A 9,235-nucleotide genomic window follows, 5' to 3' on the forward strand; every position below is an offset into this window, starting at 1 on the left:
GGATAACTTTATGCTGCTTTACTCCTGGTGCAAAAATACAAGCAGTTCAGTTTGGTGGTTTGATGGTTTGTGATCATCCATCTTCCTCTTGATTATAATCCAGAGGTTTTTAATTAGGCAAAAGTAGAAAAAGACACAGAAACACAGAGAACTCCATTAAAAGTATTAAAATTAGAAGTTCTTTTCTTTTCTTTAGAGAATTACAGATACAGAAGTCAGAGAGCGGTGAGAACTGTTTCTACACCTTCAAATAAAGACTCTTAGAAACTGGAGAAAAAAAACTGCTACAGGAAGACGTCTGGCTGACCCACATGGAAACAGTAGCTTTAGCCTTTAGCTCTCTGGCGAAATGTGACTCTAACTTCTCTTCTCTTCTTCACTGTTGCTGTTGTACGTTGAATATTAAAGCATTACTTCACGTTTCTTCAGACAGACTTATACAATAATAATAATGATAATGATAAAGCGCTCTGACGCGTGTCGGTGAGTCACGGCTGCCGAGCTGAGCGACAATAAGCACAATAAGCGAGACGTGACAGAAAGTCCTGCTTTAAATGCAGTTTATCCCGCCAGCTTCACTCTGCTGCCATTATAACAAAAGGCCGGCTGTTGCTGCTGCGACAAATAACTATTTACAAGGGTTTCGCCCCTCAGCCTTAAGAGCTTCCCAGACATAATACTTAGCGGCACGGTGTTTATGGATCGTACGTCTGTTTGATTGGTGTTGATTCTGTAATATTCTGAGTTTGCAGTGGTCTAAAATGTGCTGGTTTTAAAGACTAATACTTCAAATACCATCTTCTATTTCTTTTATTAAAGCAGCGACGTGGATTATTATTAGAGTTAAAGTTAGCATCTGATTAAAAGTGCTTTCTTTTCTTTATTTAGTCTCATCAATCAAATCAAATATAAAACAAAGTAAAATACGAACATAAAGCATTAAATCATTAACTATGTACTAAATAATATAATAATATTTTATATAAAAAACCCATGAAATAGCATGATATTACACAATTTGTGCAACTATTCCTATCCTGGGGCGGTCCTGATGAGTGCCAGTTCCATCATAATGTTTTTGACGGTTCTTTGCGACTGCATTTGAGGATACTTAGTTTTTATTTACAGTAGTTGAGTAGTTGTTGCTTCTCATAATCTGGATTAGAGCATTACTCAAATATTCACTATTCACTGAATACCTGTAACTCTACCTCTTCACTACTTTACTTTAACTGATGCTCTCAAACACTTTATTAAGAGACAAGAAATTCAAGTAATTAACTCTTGATGAGTTCAGCACAGCTGTTAACTGAAAGCCTGAAGCAATGCTGTTAGGTGTGCAAAGCTGTCATCTAATCATCTAAGAGGAGCTGCTTAGAAGAATCTAAAATCTAAAATCTAAAATATAAAATATATGCACCCCTGTAAAAAAAATAAGAGATCACTTAAAAATGATGAGTTTCTTTATATTTTACCAAATTGAAAACCTCTGGAATATAATCAAGAGGAAGATGGATGATCACAAACCATCAAACCACCAAACTGAACTGCTTGAATTTTTGCACCAGGAGTAAAGCAGCATAAAGTTATCCAAAAGCAGTGTGTAAGACTAGTGAAGGGGGAGAACATGATGCAAAACTGCATGAAAAAAAACTGTGAATAAAACTGTAATTAAGAGACAAAGCATTCAAGTAATTAACTCTTCCATCCATCCATCTTCCTCTTGATTATATTCCAGAGGTTTTCAATTTGGTCAAATTTAAGAAACTCATCCTTTTTAAGTGGTATCTTTATTTTTTTTTCCAGCGCTGTATATCATACTTTTTTCAAAGCGTCTAAAGCGAAAAGGCATAAAGTTATCCAAAAGCGGTGTGTAAGACTGGTGGAGGAGAACATAATGCCAAGATGCATGAAATTAAAACTGTGATTAAAACTGTAATGAAGAGACAGTTAAGAGTAATTAACTCTTGATGAGTTCAGCACAGCTGTTAACTGAAAGCCTGAATTCCAGGTGACTCTACTTTATAATAAAGCTGATTGAGAAAATCCAGCAAAGCTTTTTGTTCACTTAAAAATAATTCCATACTGACTTTAGTATTGATCTTAGTATTGAAATTGATTTTAGTGACACAGAAACACAGAGAACTCTGTTAAGACTATTAAAAGTAGAAGTTCTTTTCTTTTCTTTAGAGAAATTACAGATGCACAATGTATTTGTGGATGTATCTGTAATATTCTGCGCCTGCAGTGTTTTGAAATGCGCTGGTTTTGAAGACTAATACCGTCTTCTATTTCTTTTATTAAAGCGGCGACGTGGATTAGAGTTAGCATCCGATTAAAAGTGCTGCCTGTTCATTGTTGTCTTCTTCACAGAGAGTTTTATCTTAATCCTGAGCTGCTAAACTCCGCAGATACTCGCTCTCTGAGAGCGCTGCTGGTGCCTGCAGGCCGGGATTGTGCGGAAGTTGAATGGATTGGTTTGTTTTTGAGCCGGAGCTTCAGTTCTATTCTGTGATGAAGAGGAAGAGGAATTACTGCCCACTTTGTTGAGGACGCTGCTGTTTGGGCTCACGAGGAAAGAATGCCATTGATCTCACCAGCGAAAACATCCTGTACAACAGCAGCCGGCTCTCGTGTACAGAACTTAAAAAAGTCTAAATGTACCAGTATGCCATTTTTCAACCAATCACAACCATTGTGACAAGGTGATCTTAAATTATCGCGCTTATCCAGAAATTATTGTGAAAAAATATATATATATTATTGTCATTTTAAAGCCAATAGATGCAAATGACATAATGACATTTAATAATACAGCTCTGTAAAAATAAGAGAGCACTTAAAAACTAGATTGCAGTTCCTGCAGAAACTGCGAGTGTGACTGCAGATCTGGCTGGTATTTGTGGTGGTATCTGTGATGGTTGCTATGGTGTTGCTATGGTATCTGGGGTGGTTGCTATGGTGTTGCTAAGTGGTTGCTAGGCGGTTGCTAAGATGTTGCTAGGTGGTTGCTAAGGTGTTGCTATGGAATCCAGGGTGGTTGCTATGGTGTTGCTAAGTGGTTGCTAGGTTGTTGCTAAGCAGTTTCTAGGTGGTTGCTAAGGTGTTGCTATGGTATCCGTGGTGGTTGCTATGGTGTTGCTACATGGTAACTAGGTAATGTATATGCATAAATGAGATTAAAATGTGTTTGCACGTTGCTACGCAACATAACTTTTATTGACCATCCGTATTTCGTCTTCGTATCTCAAAAATTGTGACATACACGGGCGTGCAAATTCTCCCTATTCTTTTTCAATTGGCAAAAAAGCACACATTTACGAAGTTTTTACGAAAAACGTAAGTCCGATCGGAAAGCCTACTGCAATCACACTAATTAGTTTCTTTGATTTTGCTAAATTGAAAACCTCTTACAAGCCATCAAACCAAACTGAACTGCTTGAATTTTTGCACCAGGAGTAAAGCAGCATAAAGTTATCCAAAAGCAGTGTGTAAGACTGGTGGAGGAGAACATGATGCCAAGATGCATGAAATTAAAACTGTGATTAAATATAATTTTATATATGAATATCATATCAATATCATATGTGGAGCATCTTTCTTTTGCTGGAGTGGAGAGTAAACAGTTGGTCTGTAGTTCATGCTCAGGTCCAGGAGGTAAAAAAGAAAAAGGCCAGGCTTTGGTTTGCTTTTGCTGTTTTTTTTTTACAGCTATAGCTCCACCAAGAGATATGTGGTTAGGAGAGAGAAGCATGTAGCGCTAATGTTAACGCTAACGCTAATGCGTAAAAGCAAAAACACGTAGGAATTACAATTCCATTGTTCACATTCAAGCCGCATGTTCATGGATCTGATAAGTATTCGATTTAGAAGCACATATGAAAGTGATTCAAATCCGCTTTTACATTTCTTTTACATTACACTTATTTCTCTTTGCACTTACATTTACAGTGAATGTGAACTGACAAGATAGACAAACCTGATCTGAGCAAAAAAAAACGCATTTGAGCTACATGACTTGTAGTAATGTGAATGTAGCCTAAGTGACTCAAATCTGATTTGAAATATTTGGATTTGGCACGTTCACACAGCCATGAAAAAATCTGATTTTGAGTCACTTCTGCCTAATAATATTAACGTAGCCTAAGTGATTCAAATCTGATTTTTTCATGGTTGCGTGAACGTGCCAAATCCAAATATTTCAAATCAGATTTGAGACACTTCAGCCTTGTAATGTCAATGTAGCCTAATTGATTCAACTCTAATTTGAGATATTTGGATTTGGCATGTTCGAACAACCCTTAAAAAAACGGATTTGAGTCACTTTAGCCTTGCAATGTGAATGTAGCCTAATTGATTCAACTCTAATTTGAGATATTTGGATTTGGCATGTTCGAAACACCATGAAAAATCTGATTTGAGTCACTTTAGCCTTGCAATATGAACATAGCCTTAATGACTCAAATCTGATTTGAAATATGTGGATTTGGCACGTTCACACAACCCTGAAAAAATCGGATTTTGAGCTGACCTGAAACGCCCCGAGGCTCTTGAGTAAATGGAGGCATCCTGATCTTCCTCCTCCTGCTGCTGCTGCTGAACCCTGCTATATAGCACTTTCTCAGAGCTTTAGCATAAAGCTCATTTAATCCAGTTATCAGACTGTATTTAAGGGTTTTATGGGAAACAGCTGCTCCGATTCTCTTTAGTTGCTTTATATTATTTAATGCATGATGAGATTTCAGCAGCGTTTCTGCGGAAGCTCAGTCTGAGAGGGGTTTCAGGTGCAGTATTGTTCGGGGACTAAATGCAGCTGTTAAACTGAGCGCAGATGAAACAGGCCATTACACTAAAACTCTGATAGGGTCAATTTACACCACAGAACACAATAAAGCCGACGGGCCATTTTAACCCCTTAACGCCTGAATTAATGTAGCTGTATATGAAAAAATAGAAAGTAAATATTGTTGAGATTATTAATTTCACTTTTGCACAAAAATAAATAGAAATTTTGGTATGTTGCAAATTTGCAACAACAGGCAATATGGTCTATTTGGGGTAAATTTGGTATGTTGCAAATTTGCTACAGCAGACATAATGGTCCATACTAAGATAACAATAACAGAGTAATGTAACAGTGAAAAATCAATGTTTTATTTATGCACCCAACAGCAGGCATTCAATAATAAATAACACCAATTACTGTCACCAACACAATATACACAAATATTACAGGAAACATTTCATTAATTTGAATTCTAGATTCATTTGAATTGTAAATTGTCAAAGGTTCCTAGGTCCGTGGCGAATATGCACTAACAGGCATTGGGGGAATGCAGGCGCTATCTTGGCAGGTTGATTGAATCAAACGGTTAGTCGCATATTTGCAACAACAGGTGTTAAGGGGTTAATAATGCTGCTTAAAATCCCTCACACCTAGTTTACAGCTGTTCACACCTCTCACACTCATCTCACACTCCTCACATACTCATCTCACACTCCTCACACACACCTCTCACACCATAGCAGAGTGATTTACATTTAAAACCAGGATCTAAACTATGCAGCATTTTCCTACTTAAAAGTAAATGAATAGTGAAGTGATCTATCAGACTATGAAGGAACACATAGTGAATCATATAGTTAAACTTAAAAAAACTGTTAAACAAACTTAAAAAATACCCTGTGAAGAAGAATTTAGATGCTCTTATCTGAGGAGCTGTTAACTCTTGCTCTCTCTTTCCTTTTTTTTTCTTCGAGTTGTCCTGATGAGGGCCAGTTTCACCATCATAACGTTTTTTATGTTTTTTTTGCAGCGACTGCACTTATGGATCCTTGTTTTTAGGATACTTGTACTTATTATATTTCAATTTTATTTATTTTAATTAATGTGTAATACATGTTTTTTCAAGCTGTAACGTCACTTTTATTCTAATTAACAGTGTTAAATCTAGTGTTTTTATCATGTTTTATTTATGCTTAATTTTTATTATATTTTTTTATTCATTCTCTTTGTATTTTTTTAGTTTGTGAAGCACTCTGAATGTCTGTAACTAAACTTAACTTTTTTCTTATAGTAATTTATTTTCTTTATTTAGTTGAGTAGTTCTGGCTTTCATAATCTGGATTTGAACATTAGTCAAATATTCACTATTCACTGTATACCTGTAACTCTACCTCTTCACTACTTTACTTTAACTGATGCTCTCAAACACTTTATTAAGAGACAAGAAAAACTTTATTTTAAGTCATTTAAAATCAAAATGAGCACAGAAAGACAGTGGTCAGGTTATACTTATACTTTGGGACATAAAATTAGGATATTTTTATGGGATTTAAGTATTTCCATAGGATTTAGAGATAGTTTAGCTTAACCTACTGACCTCTAGGTTCATTATCTAGTAAAGTATTAATTCCTATTGCCCCAATTTTATGAATTATTTAGTAAAAAACTTTGTTTGAGCCTTGTACCTTGTGGAGTCCCACAGGGTTCTATCATAAGGCCTATGAAACTGTTATTAATTATAGGAATAACGTAGTTTAAAAGTGATGAATCACCTACAGGGTCTAAGGGCATAATATAGCAAATTATAGCATATATATCACAATTTTTATATGCATTTCTATTTTTTCTAAATTGATTTTTGCAGTGTATAGTCTTTTCGACTGTAGATATGAGGACAAATGCACATATATCTTTCTCTCAGTTCATCACATACAGACACACACACGTCAGATATGTGTTTAAATGATTAAATAAGTGAGTTTTTGTTTGTATAACTGTTTTGTTTGTTAGTTTGCTTCTTCCTGAGTGCAGGAAGGTGGTCTTTGTGTCTTTAGCGTGACCTGTGTCTGGAAGGCTGGCCTTTAACTTTTGAAAATGAGCCATGCATACAAATACACACAGAAAAAACAGAGTAAACGTCGAATGCACTGAATTTCCTGAACTCGGCCTCATTTCCACATGAATACGCCATTTTTGCCTCACAGTTATGTGTTTACTTTGGGTAGAAAGTGGGTTTGTATGAAGAATTTTATTTTATCCAGTGAAAAAGGGGCATTTTTTTGTATTTTTGCAGCAGAATGAGCAGAATGGAGCATCCTGAACTGCATCAATGGGCTGTTTGTGATTTCCTCATCAAGCATGCAGCAAAAAAACAGCGTCTGTGTTACTGAAGAGGATAAAACACTCCTAAATAATCAAATTCTGCATGTATATTGGCTTTTAGCACCATCTAATTGATGTGCACACTGGGTACTGACTCACTGTTAGTGTGTATTCACCCCCCAGGCTACCTTATATAAATTTAATACAGTACAATACAGTAGATTATATATTACGATTAACTCTCTGGGCTCTATGTTGTAGGCTGTAAGAACAAGCATCATTTTTTTACACAGAGCTGCTAACTCTACTGCGTTGGCTGTGTGCTATACTGTACTATACTTAAAAAAAGAAATTAAATCAACTTACTGAAATTAAATCACAACTGAAGTAGTTGACTCAATTTTTTAGTATAAGATTACGTTAGTAACACTTTTTATGAATGTCGTGTCTATTAGACTATCTATTAACACATTATAATGCATTCATAAAGCCTTATAAACATGATTATGAATATGTATAGCATTTCTATTTATTTTTTTTATAATTTTTCCTCATTTTCTCCCTAATTTACATGGCCAATTACCCAACCCACTCATTGGGACTCCCCCTATAACTAGCGATGTCCCAACACACCAGGAGGGTGAAGACTAACACATGCCTCCTCCGATACATGTGAAGTCGGCCACCGCTTCTTTTTGAGCGCAGCAACTCGGTTCTGATACATCAGCTCACAGACGCCCTGTGCTGCAGACATCACCCTTTAGTGATGTGGGGAGAGAGCGCAATCTACCCACCCGGAGGGAGCAGGGCTAATTGTGCTCCCTCTGAGCGCCGGCAGCTTGATGGTAAAGCTGCATGAGCGGGGGTTCGAACCTGCGACCTCCCGTTCATAGTAGCAGCGCTTTAAACCACTGAACCTCTCAGTGCTCTATTATGCATTATGAATTAATGCTGTGTTACATAATATATAAGATGTTATACGATGCAACACAATACCTTGTCCCATCCTTAGACTGTCTACATCCACTGTAAACAGACCGACAGACATAGGTATGTAAGTATTTTAAGTATTTTATGTAAGTTATTCAAGCTACTTTTCACTATTTAGCTACCAAACATAAAGACATGTTTTTATGTGTCTAAAAAAAGATGAAAATGGAAATAATTCAATAAATAAAAGTATTTTTACACTATGCTGATTCTATGTATATGTGTTACTATGTTATACCTCTTTTTACTGACGTACCAAAAAACACAGCACAGAAACTAATATAATGAGCACCTAGGTATTAATATGATACCATACAATACCTTTAATATATATAAATATACATATATACATATATATATGTTCACATACACATATACACATACATACACATGCATATGCACATACATACAATGGATGAGTAAAGTGTGGAATGCAAAATGGTAGATAAGATGTAATTAATAATTCATAGGTATTTGTAATTTGTAGGTATGTAGGTATAAGTTATTCACGCTACTCTTCCGACACTCAGATTGAGATAACAGCTGCTGCACTGTGTACTCAGGGAAAGCACATGGTCAGATCTCTGACCATGAGAAGTTCCAGCTCTCTCTCAGTCTGCTGGTTCTCTGTAAATATATTCTTCTTCAAGTGAAGAAGAGTTTAAATACATGCAGATAAATAAAATATAAAATACACTTACCCTCTGTGTTCTTTCTGCCTCTATTAACACACTTTATCCAGCCTGGAGAATCTCCACAGTGCAGTCCAGCCGAGGAGAACAGTGTCCAGATCCCTCTCCAGCCCTCCTACACCTCTATCTCCTCCTCTATCTCCTCCTCTTTCTCCTCCTCTTTTTCCTCCTCTTTCTTCTGCTGTCTGCTCCTGGTTCTGGCTTTTATAATGCCGCTAAACCCCAGTGTGAACAGCCCACCGGTGCTGAAATAATATAATGATAATAAAAATAAAGTGAAGCTAGAGCTCCTCCTGCTGACCAACACCAGACCCCCTACTGCCTCCATCACTGCCTCTCTCTCTCACTCAGGGTTGCCAGGTCCATCAAAAAAATATCCAGCCCAACATTTTGGGATTACTTGGATTTCTGCATAAATTGGTCATTAATTTCACAACAATAGACA

General features: G+C 36.4%; 1 protein-coding gene across 1 annotated transcript in view; it reads right to left on the reverse strand.

Annotated features, from left to right (window-relative positions):
* Positions 1-8,950, reverse strand: part of alpl (alkaline phosphatase, biomineralization associated) — a 44,860-nt gene extending 35,910 nt beyond the window's left edge. Inside the window, exon 1 of the mRNA XM_022682474.2 lies at positions 8,800-8,950. The gene's annotated coding sequence lies outside the window, so the exon portion shown is untranslated. The remainder of the gene's footprint in view (positions 1-8,799) is intronic.
* Positions 8,951-9,235: the final 285 nt, after the last annotated feature.

Source organism: Astyanax mexicanus, chromosome 24 (assembly GCF_023375975.1).
Source record: "Astyanax mexicanus isolate ESR-SI-001 chromosome 24, AstMex3_surface, whole genome shotgun sequence".
Lineage (NCBI taxonomy): Eukaryota > Metazoa > Chordata > Actinopteri > Characiformes > Acestrorhamphidae > Astyanax > Astyanax mexicanus.